The following is a 12192-nucleotide window of genomic DNA, read 5'->3' on the forward strand; positions in this document are numbered from 1 at the left end:
CTGTGGCATCTAGGAGTTAAATAAGAACTGTAGAAAACAAAAACCCTATTCAGGAGGATGAATAACTCTCTGATGTACTTTGTGTTAAATTGTAGTCAGAAACTTTAAACACATATTTACCTTGTTCATCAAATTTGGGTATTGGGGAATCTTTGGTGAAAAGATCAACCTTGGAGTATAGCTTGAAGATGATTTCCTTAGGGAAGGTGATCCAGAGGTGAGGTCTGGCTTGTGTTGAGAAACCTCGACCTTATATCTCTTTTGAGTTTATTTTTGCTCTCTTGGTCATTGGGACAGTCACAGCCAGACAGGGGGAAGTTGCAGAAGGAACTGTAACCTTATTCTACTCAGAGCTTTGTAGACCAGTATCAGAACCTTGACTCGGATCTGACACAGAATGGGGTTCTAGTTCAGTTTGTGGAATACTGGTGAAATATGCTTTCTTTGACTTGTACCATTGTGCAAACTGGCCGCTGCTCAATGTATCAGCTGCTGCTTCCTTGTGAACTAATTGTCTAATTAGGAAAAGTGAGTTACAATATCCCAGACTGGAGGGCTGAGTGGCCTCTACAGCAGCCAGAAAGCAAACAGAATAAAACCTTTCTTGTGAAAAATTTTGTATCTTTGACATTTTGACTCATTTTGGGACATTTCTTTTATTCAAAGTGCACATTATGTGGCAAAAAGGGATTCCCCTTTTTTGGGTCAGCTCTAATCAGAACCCACATGCAAAACATAAGTAACCAGTGCACAATACAACCCTGCCTCCTGTCACAAAAGCAACCCACTTTCCTCCGCAAAACCTATAATCCATTCTAATAGCATAAATCTCCCACCACTACTATGGAGGCAGTATTGTGTATATATACATATATTTTGTAAATGTAAGGATGATATAATTCTCGTCCTTTCCAGCATATGCTAGGTGTTTTCACTTTTCTTTTTTTCTCCCCAAAGCTTTCTTTTGTATGGTGAAATGAAATGCTATCCTTGATTGCATTACTAGGACTTGTACTGAAGGACCATAAGGCAATCTTACCACATAGACAGATGTAACATGACTTAGCTGCTGTATATTTAATCTGTCTGAAATACTGTGTGGAGTAAATGCTCTTGCCACTAAATATAACAAATTTACAATGGTAAAATAATGCTATAAAGTCTAACTGAGAAAGAATGGCTAAAACTGAATAACACTCCTAACCCTGCCTTCCTGCTGTTCAGTACTTTGGTAAAATAACTTTAGTTTTTGTTTGGTGGTAATTATGCATCTGATGCCCTGCTGGAGAATTTGAAAAACATTATGGAGGTAACAAAGAGCTGCAAAAGCAGAGTGATGTAGTTTGAATTGGTGTGTGTACACGTCCATGTGTGTTTATCCTTTCTGGAGACTGGCTCCCCATCCCTCTCCTCCCAGTAGGTACAGCCTAGGAAGCACTTCTAGCATAACCCATACCATACCAATGATGAGACAATCAGAGAAGGAAAGTAGTCAAATTAAAGCATCGCATTTGGGCCTTTTTTTCAGTAATTAAAGAGAGACAATATAAAATGATGGGTCTTCCATAAAAAATTAACTATAACTATATGAGTAATTCTTTTTCATTTTTGTTCAATGTGCTGTAAATATTTACAAGCAGACGAGATGCAGCTCTAAGTTACACTAGCTGCCAATGGTCCCAATGGACTGAAATAGCAACTGGCAATCAGCACAATGATGGGTTTCTTGCATATGTCATCTTTACTTTGGCTGCACCTTCTGTGCAGGCAGCAGTGAGGTGTGTGTGGTGGAGCCCATAGGGATACTCATGGTCTGTTGCCAAAATCTACCATCAGAGGGGCATGAAGTCAGAGGTGGCTCTATGTATTTTGCTACCTCAAGCATGGCAGTCAGGCAGCTTTCGGTGGCATGCCGGCGAGAGGTCCTCTGGTAACGCGGTTTTGGCAGCATGCCTGCAGGAGGTCTACCGGTCCTGTGCCTTTGGCGTACCCACCGCTGAATTGCCGTTGAAACTGCGGGACCAGCGGACCTCCCACAGATGCGCCACTGAAGGCAGCCTGACTGCCACCTTCACGGCGACCGGCAGCCCCGCCCATGTGGCTTGCTGCCCCAGGCACGCGCTTGCTGCGCTGGTGCCTGGAGCCGCCCCTGGTCCAGTTTGTTTGACTAACAAAGACAAGATGGAAGCTTTTTGGTGACCCATAGTTCCTTCACTTACATCAACAAAAAGGGTCACTGTTGAGAGAAATAGGCTGCAGAAAACCCTTTCCATCCCAGGGCTTGGATGCTTAGTCCCTGAGAAGGAAAGTAGCATAGTGCAGGCTGGGACTGTGCCCTAGACGTGGACTGTGTTCTACTCCTGATTCTATCACAGACCTGTTGTATGACCTTGGGAAAGACGGTTTTCGTCTCTATGCCTGTTGCTCCTCTTATCCTTTGTCTTATTCCTCTGTTTAGACTGTGAAGACTGACAGATTGTCGACTCCTTCTATGTGTTTGAAAAGCAGCTAGTACAATAGGGCCTCAATCTTCATTGTAGCCTCTAGATTCTACTATCATAAAAATAAATAATGATCTCTGCAGTGCCCCAAGCCTTTAGCAGGATGCGACACACTGTAATCAGAAATCAGCCCTGAATCTCTAACATGACAGTGCAAATATAGTGCACTATTATTAGGACACCAGACTGACCTTACATTTGTTTGATGTGAGGACATTTTAGTCAGCTGAGAAAACTCATGTTTGTGTGTTGATAAAGCCTGGTTCTGTAAACATTAATATAACTGTGGCAAATAGTCATTTTCTATGTGACTGCTGTAAATAAAGATGTTATTGGGAACTAAAATTTACATTAATTTAATGCGTGATTCATGAAAGCATTTTGCTGCTGTAGTAGTTAGATACTGTGGACTTTGTCTGTGGAAAAGATAATAAAGAGCTTTAATTTGAAAGAGAAATCCAAAGTCTGAAGCAGAAGGCGATCCAGCAAATTCCAGGTTTATCCTGGTCATATGCATTGTGAAATTACACCAGTCACATTAAGGTTTGTTTTTTTAAAAGAACAGAATCTTTAGCTATTATTGAGCCTAGATGATTGGAATAGAATTTTAAGTAAGCAGTCACTCTAAGAACTCACTCTATTATTAGATTTAGACATTTTATCATCAAAAGTCTTTACAAACTTTGGGTTCAGTCCTGCTGATGGTCCACATATATTATCTCCCACTAAGAGATGGGGTACTCATTACATAAGTTAAATCAAGCCACCTATTGATTGTGGGACAGGCAATCCTGCTGTAAAACTGCTGAATGGGCTTGAACACGTTATTTCATCTCTGTTTCTCATCCCACCATTCATCTGTCTTGTTTATTTAGGCTATAAGCTCTCTGAGGCAAATCTCTCTCTCCCTTTGTGCTTCTACGGTGTTTAGCACAATAGGGGCCCAGTATTCGTTGTGGCCGGTAGGCACTACTATATTATAAATAATGAAAATCTTGTTTAGGTACTAACATTTGAAAATGTGGGTCTGACAAACTTACCAAAGGGCACATAAAAAGTGACAGAGTCCTGTGGCACCTTGTAGACTAACAGAAGTATTGGAGCCTAAGCTTTCGTGGGTGAATACCCACAAAGGGCACATAGTGAATCAGTGTCAGAATCAAGAGCTGGATAACATATTTCAAAAGTGCCTAAATGTAATTTTTAACAGTTACTTTTAAACTCAGGAGTCTAATGCTACGTGTGTGCTATGAGGCAGGAATGTGATGCCCAGCTCATGTACACATACTCGCGCTAGCTATCATTGAGTTAATGTAAGGGTATGTACGAGAGCTGGGAATCACACCACAACTCATATTGTAGACATAGTCTAAAAGTATGTCTAGACTAGAGCTGTAAGTGTAATTTCTAGCTTGGATAAACATACCAGAGCTAGCTCCAATCAAGCTAGCATGCTAAAAATTGCAGCATAGCCATGGCTGCATGGGCAGCAGGGACAGAATAGCTGCCCTGAATACATATCTAGGGTTTCAAATGGGCTACACTGCTATTTTTAGTACATTTGCTTGGTTAAAGCTAACACTGGTCTGTCTACCCAAGTTGGAAATTACACTTACAGCTCCTGTTGTATGACCTTGGGAAAGACAGTTTTCATCTCTATGCCTGTTGCTCCTCTTATCCTTTGTCTTATTGCTCTGTTTAGACTGTGAAGACTGACAGATTGTTGACTCCTTCTATGTGTTTGAAAAGCAGCTTGTACGATAGGGCCTCAATCTTCATTGTAGCCTCTCAGTAAGTCTCATTGTACGTCTGAAGAGACTTTTACTCTTAGTGCCTTAGTCACTTTGAAAATAAGACTTAGTCCCTTAAATCATTTAGGCTCTTTTGAAAATGTCATCCACGAGCTCAGGAGTTCCTGGTTTCCCAGTCCTGTACTTGAACTATAAAGACTCTTCCTGTGCTGCACTGCCCTCACCCAATCTGCTATATTAAAGAGGTTTGGATTATTATATGGGTGTTATGAGGCAATAAACCTTCTGATTTGCTTCTCCAGTACATTGCACTATTTGTCATGCACTATTTAACATTTGCCGTGTGGCTGAGTTGAAGTAGTTATGATTGGGACAGCCTTGTGACAAGAAGGTCTTGAAAATCTGTGAATTACTGGCAACCTTGATATTTTATGCACTGTATTTGCATGCATCCATGAATGCTTAAAGTTGGCAGGTATTTTGACAAAACTAATTAGATGTGGGTGGCAGGTATTTTAAATGTTTTAATACACACACAACTATTGTACAATGAGCAACATTCTTATTCCCAAAGGGCTTGATCACACTTGTTCTTAATCTCAAAGCACTTTTTATATATATAGATAGGAGGTTAATAGAGACAGCTGGCTGAAAATCGATTTGAGAAATATTTTGATATGAGGTCATATAGTAAACTAAATATGCTCTTGGAGATTGCCATCGTTGTGAAAAAAGCCACTACTATTCTTGGATTCAGAGATAGGGTGAGCACATGAAAGCCAGCAATGTCACGATCAGAGTTGTATGGGAACAGGAATTTCCATTTTGAAGGATTTCCACAATTTTTAAATTTGTGTTAATTCTGAATTGGAACAAATCAAAGAATTTTGAAATTTTCTGCAAAATTAATTTTTTTGTGTTTGTTTTAGATCAATTGAAATATTTAGTTTTGAGAAAATCAAAATGTTTTGTTAGGTTTTTTACTTTTTTATTTTCAGTTATAATGTATAATATAATATAAATAATCTAATCTAAAATAAACTTTGAAACAAAAAGTTATTTCAATACATAAATTCAAATGTTTTGTTGCAATAAGTTCTGATAAGCTCTAACCAGAAACAGAATGGAACATTTAGACCATATCAGAACATTTTGTTTAGATTGTTTTAAATGACGTTTCATCAAAATCAACATGATGAAAGAGGATGGATCTAGACTGTTCTCAGTGGTAGAAGATGACAGAACAAGGAGTAATGGTCTCAAGTTGCAGAAGGGGAGGTTTAGGTTGGACATTAGGAAAAACTTTTTCACTAGTAGGGTGGTGAAGAACTGGAATGGGTTACCTAGGGAGGTGGTGGAATCTCCTTCCTTAGAGGTTTTTAAGGTCAGGCTTTACAAAGACCTGGCTGGGATGATTTAGTTGGGTTTGGTCCTGCTTTGAGCAGGGGGTTGGACTAGATGACCTCCTGAGGTCCCTTCCAACCCTGAGATTCTATGATTCTATTCTATGATTCTATGTTCCCACAGAATGTTTTGATTTCAATGAATCAGCATTTTCTGACAGAGAAAAAAATTCCCATTGACATTTTTTCCATCAGCTCTAGTAATAATGCTGCTCTAGATAGGCTTGATGCAACCTCAGTTGGAATTTTGGTCATGTAGTGCTATTATAAAATATGAGCCATTTAAGTCTCATGTCATAAGAACAGTATAGAAAAACTAAAGACAATAAAATTTCTGCCAACAAAGCAGATACAAGGATGAAATTGCAGACACTAATTATTTAGGATCAGATTCATTCCTGATGTGACTATATAAATATCAGTGGAGTTGGGATGAATTTGACGCATGGTCTCAGAAAGAGAAAACTCAAGGGAGAACATGATTATAGAGTGTAAGCAATATAAATGAAGGAATAGAATTTATTCAGAGCTGTAAGAGATGGGAACATTAAGCTGTGCAAACAAGTGGTTCTTGGGCTAAATCCTGGGACGTTTTGGGTAGAGATTGCATTTTTCGGATTGTGGGCCTTTCCAAATAATAATAATAAATAATAATAATATAAAAAAATATTTTGTGTTGACCCCAAAACTGGGGGGGGGGAATGCATTTCAGGTGGAATGAAATGTTGTGTTTGACCCAAACCAAAATGTTCCATTTTTATTTTCAAGATAGATTTGCAGTACATTTTGGAATGAAAAGTCACTTTGAGTCAGAAAATCAAATGTTTCATTTTGAAAATGTCAAAACAAAACATTTAGATTTTTTGGGGGAAGGACATTTTTTAATTGTAAAATTCAGCAAAAGTGACTCAGATGAATCAAATCTGGTTTTTGGGGGGAAAATGTTTTGGGCAAAAAGTTTTACTCAGATTTAGTACTGAGCGCTTGAATTTATTACAGATTTTATAGGGAGTTTCAGATGCCCAGCACCTCTGTGACTGCCCTGTTAAGTGTGAAAGGTACAGGCCCCTTGAATAAACTGCCAGAAGAAATGGCGGAAGCACTCTTACTGCAGATACTCAGGAATAGGATAGATAAAACATTATTGGGAATAATATAGCAAGTACTCCTTCAAATAAGCTGGGGGGGAGGGTCAGACCAGATGATCCAAGTGAGCCCTTTTTTACCTTTCTGTCTCTGATTCTGTGAAGACAGTGCACCATACTACAGACAAGGGGGAAATTTCATTGTCTTATGGAACGCATGCTGAATCACCATCACTAACAGACCATAGAAGCATACTCGTGCAATAATTATTTTGCTGTGTTCCTACAGTCTATTTACTAAATTTACTCCTATATTGGTTTTGTCTCTGCACGCTTCATTGTGGAAAACTATTATATTAAATAAAATTAAACAGTGTGCTAAACTAAAACTGTTTTTAAAATGAAAACAGGCTAATCTAGCAACAGAAAACCCAGCAATGTACAGACTTTCAGATTTTCCCCTTACTTTCAAAACCATTTTAATGTCTGCATTAGGAAAAAGAGCAAGATGGACTATAAGGAGAGATTTTCCTTTCCGATGCTTACTACTGTTAGGTCAGCACAGTTTTGTTGCAGCAGACCTGCTGCCAGATTCTGACACCATCACTAAAACCACATAACATCTTACTTTCTGAGTAGCAATCAGTGAGACTGCTATTGGGAAAAAAACATTCTACTCAACTTAAGTGAGGATGTCAGAATCTTGACTCTTTGTTTCTATACTGTGATTAGTCTATATGATGTGTTCTTTATCATCACTGAACATTGTGTTCAAAGCATCTTTGTCTATGCTGTGTTGTGTGTGATGCTTCATTATGTTAATTTATATTGTATTCAAATAAGCTGTAGCATATTGTTTTGCACTGCACTAAAAAACGGATCTTATTTGCACACTTTGGAAATACTCTAATTGAAAGGGAAGTCTGGTGGAAGGAGATTGCCTTTGTATTCTGCTTACAAAACAGACACATTTGATATGCTTCATTTTAACATGCTGTTAGACAATAGGCCTGACATTTTCAAACGTGGATACCTAAAGTTAGCCACTGAAATTCATACTCAGGCACCCAAAATAAGTGGCATTATTTTTCAAAATGGCTGAGCAACTTTAGTTTCCATTTGACTCCAGTGGAAGTTTTGCCTAAGTAAAGACTGCAAGATTTGTCCCAGGCTTTGAAGGAGGGAGAATAAAATATGAACTATAATTAATGAATATATACACATATGTGTGTATGTGTATGTGTGTGTGTATACCTAATATAAATGTGTTTTTATCTTTTTTTGGAATTAGTTTTTGTATTCAAATATATTTAAAATTGGACTAATCAATTCCAGTTTGTGCCAGAAACCTACTACCAACTGCAGCTAAACCAAAATGCAGGAAGCCCCATGCAGAAAGGAATGTTTCCAAAGTAAACTCTGAAGCAGGTTAGAATTTAGTTTCATAAAGTGTTTTTCTGTCCTCTAGGGCTAAATTATGAATTTATGTGGTGTGGAGTACTAGGAAAGGGGAGGACTCTGTGCTCCAGTGCAGCAGAGATGGAGACATTTTGTTATTGGTGTAATATTTCCAAGTGCCCCTAGACAGCATGGTGTCTTTCTATCCTGTTGTATTTCTTGAATGGTCCTGTTGTTGCTGTTGGATGGGGAATGACTCACATATGCCTCTCTCAGACATGAGTGATTAGCACTGCAGGCAGTGGTAACTGATCCCAACAATTGCAATGTCCTGCATCTGCAGCCCAGTAATGGCTGTTCCATGCATGGTTACATTGCATTGGGGGTAGGTAAATTGCTCCTTACACTCTCACCCCTCTGGCATATATCTTCCCATGAACAAGATTCACTGGAGCCATTATTTGAAACATCTTGTGAAACAATGGGTTAGCTAATTGAAGTGCAGTTATTATATAAGGAAAACAATATTTGTTATGGTGCTGATAACAGGTCACAGTCTTGGGCCTTAAAACGTGTGTATAGTGCAAGAGAAAATATTGGCCAGAACAATGAATCTGTCCCTTACTATTTTTAGAGTAACTATGGGATTTTTACCTGTGTATCAATCAGAAAGGGAGAGAAGGAACCTTGATTTAACATCTTATCCAAAGGACGGCATTGCTAACAGTGCAGAATGTATCCCCTAGTATTCCCCTGCAGTGTCATCATTAGGTGTGAGTGAAAAGTGCTGATGTGTGGACTTCAAGCCAGTCATATTTTTGTCCAGAAGTTAGAGTTCTATATTTGAACAAATACTCAAGTAAAAGGGAGGAAAATGGATACATCAAACAATTTCTGAGTATAAGTATGATAAAAGCACTTTTAACATGAATGTAAAGATCTGAGCTAGTCAGCTGCAGAAACACTTTCTCTTTTATATGCAGAAATAATTGGAAATAAAATGGACCCCATAAGATAGCCACACAAATGGTATTGCAATATATTATATGGGGGAGATAAGGAGAGAAACCACACATTTGTCATCAATCATGGTCGGAAATGTGTACACTTGCTAGGATTGAATCTTAGTATGTGAGGACCTCACAGTCTGCAATGTATTAATCCTCACAACACTGCTGTGAGTTAGGGAAGTTCTATCAGAAGCTGAGGCACAGAGAGGGTAAGTGACTTGCCCAAGTGCATCTGTAGTGAAGCAGGAACTTGAACTCTAGTCTCCCAAGTTCTAAGCTAGTTCCCTGACCTTTGGAACAGATTACAAATGCCATTTAAACACATTGGAAAGGAGGTTACAAAGTTATATTTTTCTCACATCCCTTCTGGTTCCGTGGAATAAGTTATTAGGGGAAAGTTTTCATCATGGCACAAGGTGATATAACTAAGTGCCTCTCACTAGGATCAGCTGGGATGTGCTGATGAGCACCTAACTCCCTCGGCTCTTCTTTGAAATCTACCCTGCTTTATGGGAATGACACTTGGTTATTAGTTACCATACTTCAACTCCTGTGTCCCCTCACCTGCTAAGCTGTTAGCGTCCCCTCCTACAGGTGGCTTAGAGATTCTGAGTTTCAGGTCTGAATGACTTGGATTATTAGAACCAGTGATTTGAATCTCAGGAGTGTTGGCTTGGCCCTTTATCTCTCTGAGGGCTATAGAATGGGCACTGAGTGCACTGTGCACTGTGTTCCTTCAAATAAGACATTATAAAAACTAAGGTCCTGTACTTGTGTGCACATTAAAGTTCCCATATTATTTTGGGGAGATGAGGGCTTACTCCAATATTACTAGCCAAGTTCCATCCCCCCTCCTCTGCTGTACTAGTTTTCCATATGGTTGCTGTCTTTCTACATCAGAGATGCTTACAATCCAATGGTGAGTGAAATGATTCATGTTTATGTAAAATTAGTAAAGTTCTACAAGAAGAAAGGTGCCACAGAAATGAAATATATTATTTTAATACTATATATATGTTATATGTTGGTATGCCTTTTCTGTCTGTGAGCTATTAATTGGCTTAAATTTATGTAACTTGATTTAACTAGATAGGAACATAGGACTGGGAGGGACTTCTGGGGTCCTCAAGATCAGTCTCCTGCCATCTCAGACAACCACATCATATAATCCCATTCATAAACTTATTAAGCTCCATCTTAAAACAAGTTATGCTGTTTGCCCCCACTACAGCTACCGGGAGGCTGTTCCAGAATCTCACACCTCTGATGGTTAGAACCTTCTAATTTCCAGCCTAAATGTATTCATGGACAGTTTATACTCATTTGTTCTTATGCTATTTTAGTCCTTTAGCTTACATAGTTCCTTTCCCTCCCTGGTGCTTACCCCCATGACGTTTTTTATGGAAAGCAAACATCATCCCTTTCAGCCTTGTTTTTGCTAAGCTAAACAACCCAAGTTCTTTCAAAAGATCCATGACTTTCACACCTAATATGCTATTCACTGAATGGTTTTCATGATCACCACATAGCCTGTTGACAGTATTTTGAATTATTAAATTCCATACTGTCACAGCCTGTCTAAATCTCACAAGTGTACTCCAGTCTCCTGGAAAGCATATCCCATCTAAGGAAGTTTACCCATTCAACCCACACAGGTCCTTTCTCAATCTGCCATCTGCTTTCTGAGCAAGAGGAATAGAGAAAACTGTTCTAAGTTGTGCCTTGCCTAGGGTGTTTCTGTTTAGTGTCTTCAGAATCTGGCCTCTGTCTGTACATCCCATCAATCAGCTCTGGCCTCAAGATGCCGTACAGTAGTGGGGCTCTAAGGGCCAGGGTCTGCTTACGCCAGTCATACACGTATGTCATTCGGACACAAGTCAAGTGGTCAGGCATTCTGCACAATAAACTGTTTGTCTGTTTTCAACTGATTTTACTTCTGTCTACAAACAACTAATTAAGCAACCTACTACCCTTACTGCCAAACTCCCCTGTGCTCGTTCTGTCAGAGCCATTCTCTGAGCTCTAGCTACTGTAGCCATATAAATTTATAATACCATCACCACCATAGTCTCTGGACATTTCATAGGCAGTAGCCTCCACTGCCAAGAAACTGGATCCAATTCTGTTCTCTAACATTGCCTACTGACTCTAATGGGGCTGTACTGATGTACATGAGATCAGAACTGGGCACTTTGTTTTTGATGCCGAACTATTCCAGTGCAGCTCTTTCTTTAGAAATAAATTTGAAATGAAAAACTATAGATACATTCTCAAAACCTTTTTCTTTACAGACTTTTATCAAAATAAACTTCACCTCATAATTTTAAATAATTCTGTTTAATCCCTATTTTCCATCTCTTTAAGAGAACCATTATTTGTGTTCTTTATAGCTCATAAACTAATGCAGGAATTTGCCTTTCATGTCAACAAAATGAAGTTTGGTGTAATGTTTTCATACTTGTGCTACTGCTGCCAAGGACAATGATGAGTTTCTTGAAGTTATTTTGAGAACATATGTATCTGTCAGAAATGCATATTGGTACTTTATTGTCACTCTCACCAATGCCATTTTGCAGAGCTGATACAGCAGATCATAACATTAAATCACAGTGATTAAGCAACAGACAAATCCACAACAACCAGTTGCCCCACTTCGCATGTGTGTTTTATATCCACCCATCTCTGTTGGAGAGACCATCTCTATTTGAGAAACAATTAGACTCTTAGGTAATTATGACAGCTTCTGATGACTACTTATAGTGGCATGCTGGTCGATAATAGCTAAAGCATTACATTACACAAACAAAGAACAGAGAATTATTTTCCTTTGAGAACATATTCCTCACCCTACTACTTACAAGCACTTCATGTTTTGCTTTTCAATGCTGCCATTGTGAATAGCTGTAAAACATTTATTGCATTTAGAAAAATCTCCTTAGACTGAAATGGTCATTCTTTCCTTTCTCCCTCCCCCCCCCATATGTTTTATATCTCGACAGAGACAGCCAGATAGAATATTTTTGTGGGGGTGGGAATGAGCAAAA

The 12192-nt window shown here is 38.8% G+C and overlaps 1 protein-coding gene across 1 annotated transcript in view; it reads right to left on the reverse strand.

Annotated features, from left to right (window-relative positions):
* CDH9 (cadherin 9) overlaps window positions 1–12192 on the reverse strand; it is a 72383-nt gene that overhangs the window by 30224 nt on the left and 29967 nt on the right. The window lies entirely within an intron of this gene.

The sequence above is a fragment of the Mauremys reevesii genome, linkage group 2 (assembly GCF_016161935.1).
Source record: "Mauremys reevesii isolate NIE-2019 linkage group 2, ASM1616193v1, whole genome shotgun sequence".
Taxonomy (NCBI): Eukaryota; Metazoa; Chordata; order Testudines; family Geoemydidae; genus Mauremys; species Mauremys reevesii.